The sequence below is a fragment of the Silurus meridionalis genome, chromosome 6 (genome assembly GCF_014805685.1).
Source record: "Silurus meridionalis isolate SWU-2019-XX chromosome 6, ASM1480568v1, whole genome shotgun sequence".
Taxonomy (NCBI): Eukaryota; Metazoa; Chordata; class Actinopteri; order Siluriformes; family Siluridae; genus Silurus; species Silurus meridionalis.
The window spans coordinates 4,600,015-4,611,127 of record NC_060889.1 but is presented as its reverse complement, the minus strand read 5'-3'; positions in this window follow the sequence as shown (position 1 = coordinate 4,611,127).

The window sequence follows — 11,113 nt, the reverse complement described above, 5'->3', positions numbered from 1 at the left end:
GCACACACACGCACACACAAAATAATACTTTTATTAAGTGTGAGATGTTCCAAGTGAGAAGTAAAGCAGAGGTATGTGTCAGAGAAAACCTTCGTCCTGCTGTCAAACATCTCACCCAGGGCTCCGACAAGCTAATCATCCCTAATTAGCATCGATACCTGCTAAACGCCGCTAAGTCAAAATATTCTGAGCTTAAAGATAATCAGCCAAATACGAAGCCGATCGTACCTAGCATGAAGTTAACGGCTAGTTAGCTAAGCGACATGTTTACGCTAAGAAATTCTATGTTAATGTTAGTTAACCAACACAAAACCCGTTAAGATTAGAATAGATCATTATGAAAATACAACTACTATTTAAAAAAAAAAGTTTGTGATGTCGTAAAAAAGTTTGCAATTGGATTGAACCCAATTAAAGCCCCGCCCATTCTTTTTTATTTTTTTTTTATATTCGGCTGCGTTATATTACTCTGCAACCTCGTCGTCATCATCATCATCATCATCATCGCAGTTAGCTTCCTTTGTTACACTTTTTGTCACATGACCAAATACAGAAAGTCTCCAATACCAGAAATCTATATATTGAGCACATGGAGACCAAATGTGGAACGATCGCAAAAAAAAAAACAACACACAATCTTATGCTCGGGTGTCCACACACTTTTGGCCCGATAGTAGAGGAGTGGAGACTGGTGGAGAACACGCCACCTCGCCTCGCGTGCTCTGTAGGTGGCGCCCTCCGACCCGTAGCACAGGAAGCGACGCAGGTGGACTTCCTCCATCACGCGTCCTGTTTCACCGGAACGGTTTCCTGTTTCCCTCCAGAGGGACGATCCATGACGGAACTAAAAAGGAAATCAAATCTAGGGTTAGAATAACAGGTTTAAGTCAATTATACGTCAATTAATTTAATTAAAATAATCCACTTCTGCATCTGGAAGACAGGTGAAATTCTGACCAATCAGAATCCAGGATAACGATTTATTACAATTAACAGGAAATTACAAACTCAGGGATGGAAATGTGAATGTGTGCACATTATATATATATATATATATATATATATATATATATATATATATATATATATATATAATTTTATATGAATGACTTCTAATTAGTTTTTATATTTTAATGTATACATTTATTACACTTATATTCTGTAAAATAGAATGCCTCAGTGCTAGCCTCCAGGATTAGCTTAGCTTCAAACCAAATGGCCCAGATATCAGCACAAACCCCTATAATTATCATTTATTATTATTATTTTTTATTATATCAGACAACCTGAAGTTTAAAATACTAAAAAAATAATAACGCTAGCTCAGCTATCCTATCCGAGTCACTTCAGAATCGGTTCTACCCGCATAAACCGACACCGGGAATAATTTTCCCTCTTTCCACTTTTCCATTTTTTTAAAACAAACGACAGGCGGATTTCCAAACTTAAAGTGGCTTAAGGTTCGCTCCAGAACGCCACTGGGTTCTTACTGAGGTCCTTATCCAGAGACTGGGAAGAAAATCAGGGATTCTGGGAAGAGTCGATTCACCGGGACGCTCGAAAATCTGAGTCGACTCCGAAGTTTCGATAAGCGATCGTGTTTAAAATAAATGATGTGCACTTTATATTTCGATTTATTTTATTTTATTACAAATTTCTCGATACATTATATTGTCGTATCCCGTCCTTGTATGTTTTTTCGGACTTATTTGTTTGGAACCGACTCCCAAGCGAAACTTCCGGGTTGTGCTCCAATCAGTGCTCGGTCCCGCGTCCTGACTCTAACCTTGTAATGATGCGTAGTGGCCACAAGGGGGCAGAAGAAACGTTTTTTTTTTTTTTTTTAAAGCGTCTACTACAGGATCAGTTTTACAGAAGAAACGCTTAAACTTGATCAGACTTACACTTCCAGAAATATTTCTTAAAATATTACCAATAGTCTATTAGCGTTTTTCTCGGGTTCGGTGCTTCTAGGAGTCGGTAGCATGCAATACATTAGTATGAAGTTGTTGCTTTAACCAATCAGATTTCAAGCCTGGGCCGTCTAGAAGGCGTACAATAACCTCTGCATTTTTACGTCCTTTGATTGGCTGGTCGGGGAGCGCGCAATTCAACGCTCGCAACCCGCATCTGTAGCAGGCTCAAATACATTCATGTGGATGTAATATCTGTTTATTCATACCACAATGACTGACAGAGGAGATGAAGTTGATTTAATCGCAGACACTCTTATAAAAAACCCTGAGGAAAAGTGAAACGTGCTGACTGCCAAAGGCAACTGTGAGATAGAGGCTAATAGATAAAGAGCCTCTCTAAATATTTAGCAAAATCATGCCCCATTATCCCCCAGCTTTTCGAATGCGGTTTACAGCCGAAATGTATTATAATGCATGCCTTACTTATGAAGATATATTTCACAAATAATATGTAGAGCTCTTTATTAGGACTCCACAGCAACCCACTATTAGCGAAGTCTTCATACTCACGTCTCACATTATTACCTCATTTGTTGCTAATGAACTAATGAACCGTGTCCTCGGTTATTTCGCTGAAAAAATCTTTTTGCAAGATAAATTTCACTGTACACTGTAGATGAAACACGGGTAAACATTTGATAAGAAATAAAAAGAGTCTTATCTGTTCATCTTCCGTCAGGGCGGATGCATTATAGCTAATATCTACACACACGCACACACACACACACACACACACACACACACACACACACACACACACACACACACACACACACACAATGTAGCTGTAGATTGAACAGGATGTGAGTCTGTAGATGTTGATGCTGATGCTGATGCCAAAATCATAGAGAGAAGTTCTGTGTCCTGGTGTTCGGGACTCAGAAACCTCCATATGAACTTCACTTTAACGAACACGATGTTCCAAGCTACAGCCGAGACGTGCTTGATGTCAGGCTCCGGAACTTTTGGCACCCTTCACAAGAATTGATCGACAAGTGGAGAAAAACTGCTTACACGTATAAACTACAAATCTGAGTTCCAGGACATGTTCCAGAAGAACGCTGCGACTTTCTTGGAATCAGAGCTAGTCTCTGAACTTCTTTATACCACCTCTTACAATGTATTGGGAGTATTAGGATACCTGACATTCCCATCCATATGTGGTGCTTCTCCAAAATGTTCCCACAAACATGGAGGCACACAATTGTGTAGAACATCTTTGGAATCATGAGCATGACATTTTCCCTTCATTTGAACTAGGAGACCCAAACCTGTTCCAGCATGACATTTGTGCACAAAGCCAGCTCTGTGAAGATCTGCTTTCCATGTGGTGGAAGTGTGTGGAAGATCTTCTGCTATAGAGATATTAGACTCTTTTGGGATGAAAGTGAACCCTGACTGCACCCCAGAGCTTCTCACCTCACCCTTGTACTTGGGAGCACAAATCTCCAGTGGAACATCTTCCAGAAGAATAACCCAGAATCTTATGGTCAGGTGTCCACAAACGTTTGACCATACGTGTATGATCTGCAGTCAAAAGGGAACAAATGACAAGCGATTAAAAAATAAAAAATAAAATAAACAAGCGGACTTTATCAAAACGACTGGATAATCAACGATCGTTTCTGTAAAGGATGTGCGCGAGCGCTAATTACAGCTAATTACTCCCAAGCACGACTGCGCTAATTACTCCCGAGTCCCTCGAATCCGAGCGTGGACTATCTAAACACGAATTCCAGTGAGGAGACACGCAAGAAAAGAGGACGGTAATTAAAAACAACTCTCGTCTCCCCGTATTTGGTTAATTAGCCACGTGGTTTTATCTGACACTTCACTCGAGACGCTTGACTCCGGGAAACTCCCCGGTCGACGAGGATCGTATCGAGTTTCGAATTACGCGGCTATTCAGCGAACAACTTGCTAATTTACCTCGAGCGCCGATCCTAGCTAAGCTAATTCAGCGTGTTTCGTAAAAGAAATTTCAGTTAGCTAGCACGTCCAAACAAGAAATCTTCAACTAGCAAAGTTTTACGAGTTTTTAGTGAATGGAAACGCAGCGTCTGGATGCTAAAAGTGTGTAAAGCTGTTGTTTTTTAATGCTAAATGAGGATTTTCTTTTTCAATGGGAATAAAGTGGAACATCAGGACATTCATAGATTTGTTTGATCTTTAGATCATGTGTAGGTCTCTCAAAAACCATAAACCTTCAGACGTTCAGAAACAACACGACGGACACTTTCCCCGCACGAGAAACACCTGGAGGTTAAAACCCATCCGTAATACATTCAATTGTTTTTTTTTTTAATCAACGTACAGACAAACTCTCATCAACCTCTACTTCCTGCCCTGGTGTTTAATCACTTCCTGTCTCTCCGGAGGACCGCGGGACGTCTCGTCTCATCTCTCTCTCCTCGTCTCCGACATACCACTCTTGAGTTCGAGCAGCGTTCAGTTTGAGGTAATTATCCTAAAAGCAAGTCATCAGTGTGGCACCGGGGTTCATCCATACGCTTCCTCACAGCAGTTACACAGTGATTATTAAACACAACATATATATCATTACATGAGTTTCTAAACCTCTCTCTCTCTCCCTATTTCTCTCTCTCCAATTTGGAGCGAATGCTAATGGATTGAGGCGTCTGCTCCTAAGTCACTGTCCTCCACACACACACACACACACTCTCTTTGTGTGAGTCAGGTAGTGATGTAGGTGAGGTGAGGAGGCCTGGGGTGCAGTCAGCATTCACATTCATCATGTTCAAGAGCGCTACAGTAACAGATCTTCCACTCCAACCCATGTAAAGCAGATCTTCATGGAGATGTTGTGGCTTTGTGCACAGGGGGATTGTCATGCTGGAACGGGTTTGTCAAAGAGAAATTTCTGTCTACCCATCCAAAGCGTTCCAGCAAATGTGGCTGGACAAGACGTTCGTCCAAATACTTTTGGCGGTGTATATTATATGTAGCATTTCATCGTACTGTGCAGTTTTGCTTGAATGTATTAAGGAGATTAAATCATAAAGGGCTTGTTTCCTCCTCTCTCTCTCTCTCTCTCTCTCTCTCTCTTTCTCTCTCTCTCTCTCATTTCAGCATTAGTATGGACGCTACGTAAGCTTTTAAGCGCCACAGCCGTCGATTTTTTTTGTCACAATCAGAGCTCAACACTCAGCACAGGATCTGCAACACCGTTACGCCGATCCACGCTAATCCTGACAAAAACGAGACGGAGATTAGCAGCGAAAAACGATCCGTTTCCGTACAAATACATTCATGAGAAGATCCTACACAAGTCCGTCCTGCTTACACACAGGTGCTGAAAGGTGCTGCTGAGCAATTCATCTTCCCTCTGCCACAGTTTCTCTTCTTCAGCTGCTCGCTTTCAGTGCAGCGTGGGACACGAGAGGATAGATGAGTGTGTGTGTGTGTGTGTGTGTGTGTGTGTGTGTGTTCATCACACAGGTGCCACGTCCACTCCACAATTCTCTCCAAATCTCTAAAATGTGTTTTTAACCCCCTTTATTAAAGCTTTATTACACCATTATTACATCTGTATTACACATTCTCTTTCTGCTTGTGAGAGAGAGAGAGGGAGAGAGAGAGAGAGAAAGAGAGAGATAAAGGACCTACTCCTGAGCCCGCAGGACATCACAATATCACATTATCAACCCTTTTCTTCCTTCCCTTCTTTCTCTCTTCTCTTCTATACCACTTTTACTATACAACCTCCCTCCTTTCTTTCATTCATTCACTGATTGACCAACTGATTGATTCACTGACTGACTCACTGATTGACTCACTGACTGACTCACAGACTGACTCAGTGATAGACACAGTAATAAAGGCAGATGTTTGACTCACTGATAAACAAAGATGTTCGATTCCCTGATTGGCTCAGTTATTGACCCAATGATTGACTCAGTAATGGACTCATGTGATAGACACAGTAATTGATTCAGTGTTTGACTCTGTGATTAACTCAGTGACTGACTGTGATTGACTCAATGATTGACTCTGCATTTGACGCAGTGATTGACTCAGTGACTGACTCAGTGACTGACTCAGAGACTGACTGTGTATTTGATTCAGTGACTGACTGTGTGATTGACTCAGTGACTGTGATTGACTCAGCGATTGACTCAGTGATTGACTCAGTGATTAACTCAGTGACTGTGTGATTGACTCAGTGATTGACTCAGTGACTGTGTGATTGACTCAGTGATTGACTCAGTGATTGACTCAGTGATTGACTGTGTGATTGACTCAGTGATTGACTCAGTGATTGACTCAGTGACAGTTCAGCAAAACTGGCGCTTTATTAAACTTTCTCATTGTATTGTTATGCTCTCGTGTTCCTGGCGTCGGATCATTGACACACCTCGTCTCTCTGAGCGCAGCTTGTCCTCCGAGCCTCAAACAATAAAACAGGCATGAATCAGATTCGGGACAAGGCCGGAGAGAGTTATTTCACACCTGGCTGCGCTCTTCATGGCGTGCTTCACAGAGTTTCATTACAGGAGGAGGTCAGTCGCTGATCTTCACACTGTAACGTTGTTCATCAGATGGACCTTATTATCGGGCAACTACACCCCCGTCTGCCTCGTCTAGTCAAGTCAAATCTACAGCAGGGCTCCAGCATGTCGTCTGATCTACACTCTGTGTTAATAAATTATTCTGTAGGAATCTTTCCTTCCTTCCTTCCTTCCTTCCTTTCTGACTACCTCCACAGCACTTAGGTTCCTGAACCAGATGGCTAGCTTCCCACACACGACTAGCGCACTGTATAATAATATTACTTAGACCCTATTTAGCATGCTATCAGCATTCTGGAGTTAATGAATGCGCCCGTTTCGCCTCAGCATTTCCACCTGCAGCTCACGTGTTAATGCCGATCCACGTTTTACACGCATTGTGACTGACCTCTCTCGCTCAGCACGCTATGGTGCAATAATTTAGCGTTTTTTTTCTCTGTATAAGTTGTGATTTTGGCTGAACATCAGTTGTTATGCAATGTTTTTGCCAGTCAGTGCAGGGAAAGTTCAGAATCGAGTTACGCACACGCTTAAGTTGCATTTTTTCAGTTTACAGTTTACATTCGTGATCTTATTTTAGACACATCTAGACGAAGTAGGGAAGCAAATCAGGGCTAGAAAATGTGGACTGTCGAATTATTTCTCCGCTGCCAAAATCGAACGCGATGTAGCAGAAAAATTGTAAAACACTGCAGTTTCCAGTTGGCTGATTGAGTTAAGCGTAAGCCCCGCCCCTTATTTAATAAAATCTCAAATGTTTTCCATTCAGCCCATTGAGCCACACAAGGTCTTATGACTTGAAAACGTTTTGAAAAATAAAAAGAGAATAATGGATGAATCTAAAATGGTAAAATCGACGGGAATAAACGTCCTCACGGGCGGAGAGTCGCGTTCCCGTGGCACAGAAACAAACCAACAAAGTGGCCTCAAACATCTGACAAAGGCGAAGGCTGCAAGTCAGAAAGCTCTCTCTCTCTTTCTCTCTTTCTTTCTTCCTTTCTCTCAGTGATGTCTTTATATTCATTTTCTCTTTTTTATTTATTTTATTATCTTTCTTTTATCCCCCTTTCTTTCTCAGAGCTCCACACATGTGAGGGAACTGACCTGAAACCGACTTCTCAGGATAAAACCTTCAGCTGCCATAAAACCACCTCAAAGCCTCGATGATGAAGAAGAACAGGAGTTTTTTTTTTGTAGCTCATGGTGGGAAAGAACAGAATGATTCAGTCAGAAGACTTTCTGTAAATGAGTTGGGAAAAGGTGAGGACGAGAGGAGGAGGAGGAAAGGAACTATTTTAGCTCACAGATCTTTCAAAAAATGAATTATGTCTGTCTGTCTGTCTGTCTGTCTGTCTGTCTGTCTGTCTGTATGTTTCTCCATCATTTTGACTTCTTGTCATCATGTTGGGAAGAGATAACGCTTACATCACGAGAAGAACGAATGATTTCCGGGTTGTGAGTTGTAGAAAGCAGGAAGTGAGGAATGAAAGAGCTTTCAGTGAGAGGTTCTGAGATCTTTAAATGAATAGGTCAGGTTCTCCAGCAAACATGTATCCACTGTATACATTATTGATGTTCTTGTTGGAGTGATCAGTATTTCTGTTTCCCTCGTCTGTGTGAAAGCGAGTGTCTTCTGCTCCTACCTGTTTCGATTAAAACCATCCATGAAATGAATCGATATAAAAGCCTCCTCACTTTGCCTCAGGTTACTGAGCAGTAAAATCAACGTCTTCTTTCCTCCATAGTCCTGATTTATGCATGTGATTCAAACGCGCAGACCAAAGAAATATATTCGTTTCGCCTTTGTTTCCCTCAACGCGCTGTCTGAGGTCTGATAACCATAAAAAAAGCTCAGCGATGCTTCTTTATCCGGGCCAAAAGTTTCCCTCCAGTTTTCCGTCTCTGACCCTGATAGGCCTCGCGCCTGTGTGTTAGCATAGCGGATCCTTGGCTAGCCGTCCACTCCATCCGAAGCAGGGTCAGAGACCACGATATGGATCAGGACAACATCTTTAGGCGTTTTTTTTTTCTCAGAATATCGTTTTGAGTTCTCCTGAGTTTCGAAAAACAGAAATTCTAGCCTAACTTGAGATTGGCACACGAGAGCAGGTGTGAGAGATCGAGCTCAGAGCTGCCCACTTCTGAGACATAACGACTTATTTATGTGGCTCAGTTCAGGCTAAAATATTCTGAAAATAATAGCCGTGAGCCACAAGTTAGCATTTCAAACTTTTCCCTGATCGGTCAGTCGGACAGGGGTAGAGGTGAGATTTGAAAGAATATGCCAATTGTTTGGAAAGCGAAGTTTTCGAGCCTAGAAACCTTTTTTTTTTATCTTGTGAGAGGAAAAAAAAAAGAATGTGGAAAAATAAAGATACTGTACTTTTCCCTCGAGGTTTTCTGCCAGTCCTTGTTGTTGATCCAGATTTCAGAAGCTCCTTTAGGCTAGACATTGTCCTGCACAGGTTTGAAAGATGAAAGGGACAAGAAACTAAAAGGGTCTTGACTTTATTAGCAGTCTAATTTAACAAGCTACCATGCTAGCGAATTCCCACTCCTATCCCTAGCTAAGAAAAATCAGGACAAATTCCAAACGTTATTTACCTCATATTCCTATAAAGATGGTTCTTTAAAAAATAGGGGAAATTGCAATATGAACAAACATATGCTAGGAAGCGTGAACACGTGTGAAACGATTCCTCACTTGTACACAAGCTAGCTATAAACGTTACACTATTTACAAACGCATGATGTAGCTAGCGAAGTAATAAATGCGCAGTAACGTTCGTGCGCTTGTCTATTTGTCTACAGCAACATTTGGGACAATCCAGGAACATGACTAACGAGCAGACTGTCAAACCAGGAAGCAGAAGAAACAAGCAGCGTACATTGGCGAGGGACAGTTTCATGTACAAAAAATTATAAAAATTTTGACAGCTACATTAATTATTGTAGACACTCTGACCTTGGGTTGGTAGAAATGTGCCAGAGTGAATCAGAGTGATGAAGATACGTCGAGGGTATTTACGATGCACACACACACACACACACACACGGGATCAGGAATGTTTGTCCATAATGGTGTGTTTCAGGCCAAGAGGATAATATATATGATGTCAAGGCGACGGTGGAGATTGATGAAAGGCTAAAAATGGACTATAATTGGACGGCGATGATGAATTCTGTCGTTCTACCTGTACATGAAGTTCAACTCCCAAAGGTCCAGCAGCACTTCAAACCAGAAGCTCCTTAAGCCTTTTGATTCATCTGTGTGTGTGTGTATTGTGTGTGTGTGTTTCCAGTCAGTCAGCTCTGTGTATGTTATTTTAAAACCTCTGTGGTAGATATGAGGGATGGGAGCCACTGCAGTGTTTCCTGAATACACTTAAAAAGTGGCTGTTCCAATTTCTAGCCTTTGAGCCGAGCCGAGCTGCGATGCGTGAGAAAAGCCGGATTTCTGAGATTCCATCTTTTCCCACTAACAAGACTCCGAGGCATCTGCTGCGAGCCGCTGTGCACCACGTACCGCCGGAGATATCAGCCTTTCACTCATTCACCACCAACATGTCAATCACTCTGTCACTCGGGGATCACATCCACTCCATCATGGTGAATAAAGAGCTTCTTCAGCCTCTTCAGCTTCTTCAGCTTCTTCAGCTTCTTTAGCTCATACACTCCGTCTGTTTATTCATGTGATCATTTGACTAAACGCTTACTCAACCCGTCACTCGTTCGCTTTCTACTGCAGGTTCACTGATCTGCTCAGATAATCACTCGTTTATTCGATAATCACACATTCACTCAGCAGACTGTTGACTCAGCAGATTCACTACTCAGCAGGTCATTCATTCATTCATTCTTTCAGCAAAGCAGATTATTCACTTATTCACTCACTCATATTTACACACATTTACTCACTCACTCTTTCACTCACTCACACACTTATTTACACTCATTCATTTATTTACTTATTTATTATTGACTCGTTATCTCTCTCTCTCGTTCTCTCTCTCTCTCCATCACATCTGTCCTTGATATTCTCATCCAGATTACTCCAGAATCGTATTTATTCCGTATATTCTGTTGAAGGCCTGCAGTGCAGCAGAGGGGAAAAAAAAAGAGATTGATTTATTTCTCTTTCTATGCATGTGTTTGTTTCCTGCCCACGAAATGTTCTGCTGCCGTCTGATTATTCCGTTCTGTTAATTTCATTGCGGCTGAAACTGCGTTTCTCTCGTCCCTAAAGGGGTAATTATCCAATTCTCAGCTCATATTTCAGAAGCGCGTGTCTGCATCCTCGGTACCGCGGTGAACGGAAAACCGCTTTCAGACTTCACATCGTAACGAGGGCGTCGATAAATGCTAAACGCTTTTGGATTACGGGCTCTGCTACGCTCCCTCTGGCCGTGCTCCACTTTACTGCACCGTTAATTATGAGGAAAACAGGAAATCGTTTTTCATTACTCGCCGTAACTCCACTGTAATGGAAAAGCTCTACACGACGTTACTTTAATTAGCAAAATTAACACTTTTTCTCCCAGCGGCGGGACGGAGTGAATCTTATCCATCATAAACAGATAGCAGTCCTTCACCCCCAGGCCTTCAGTG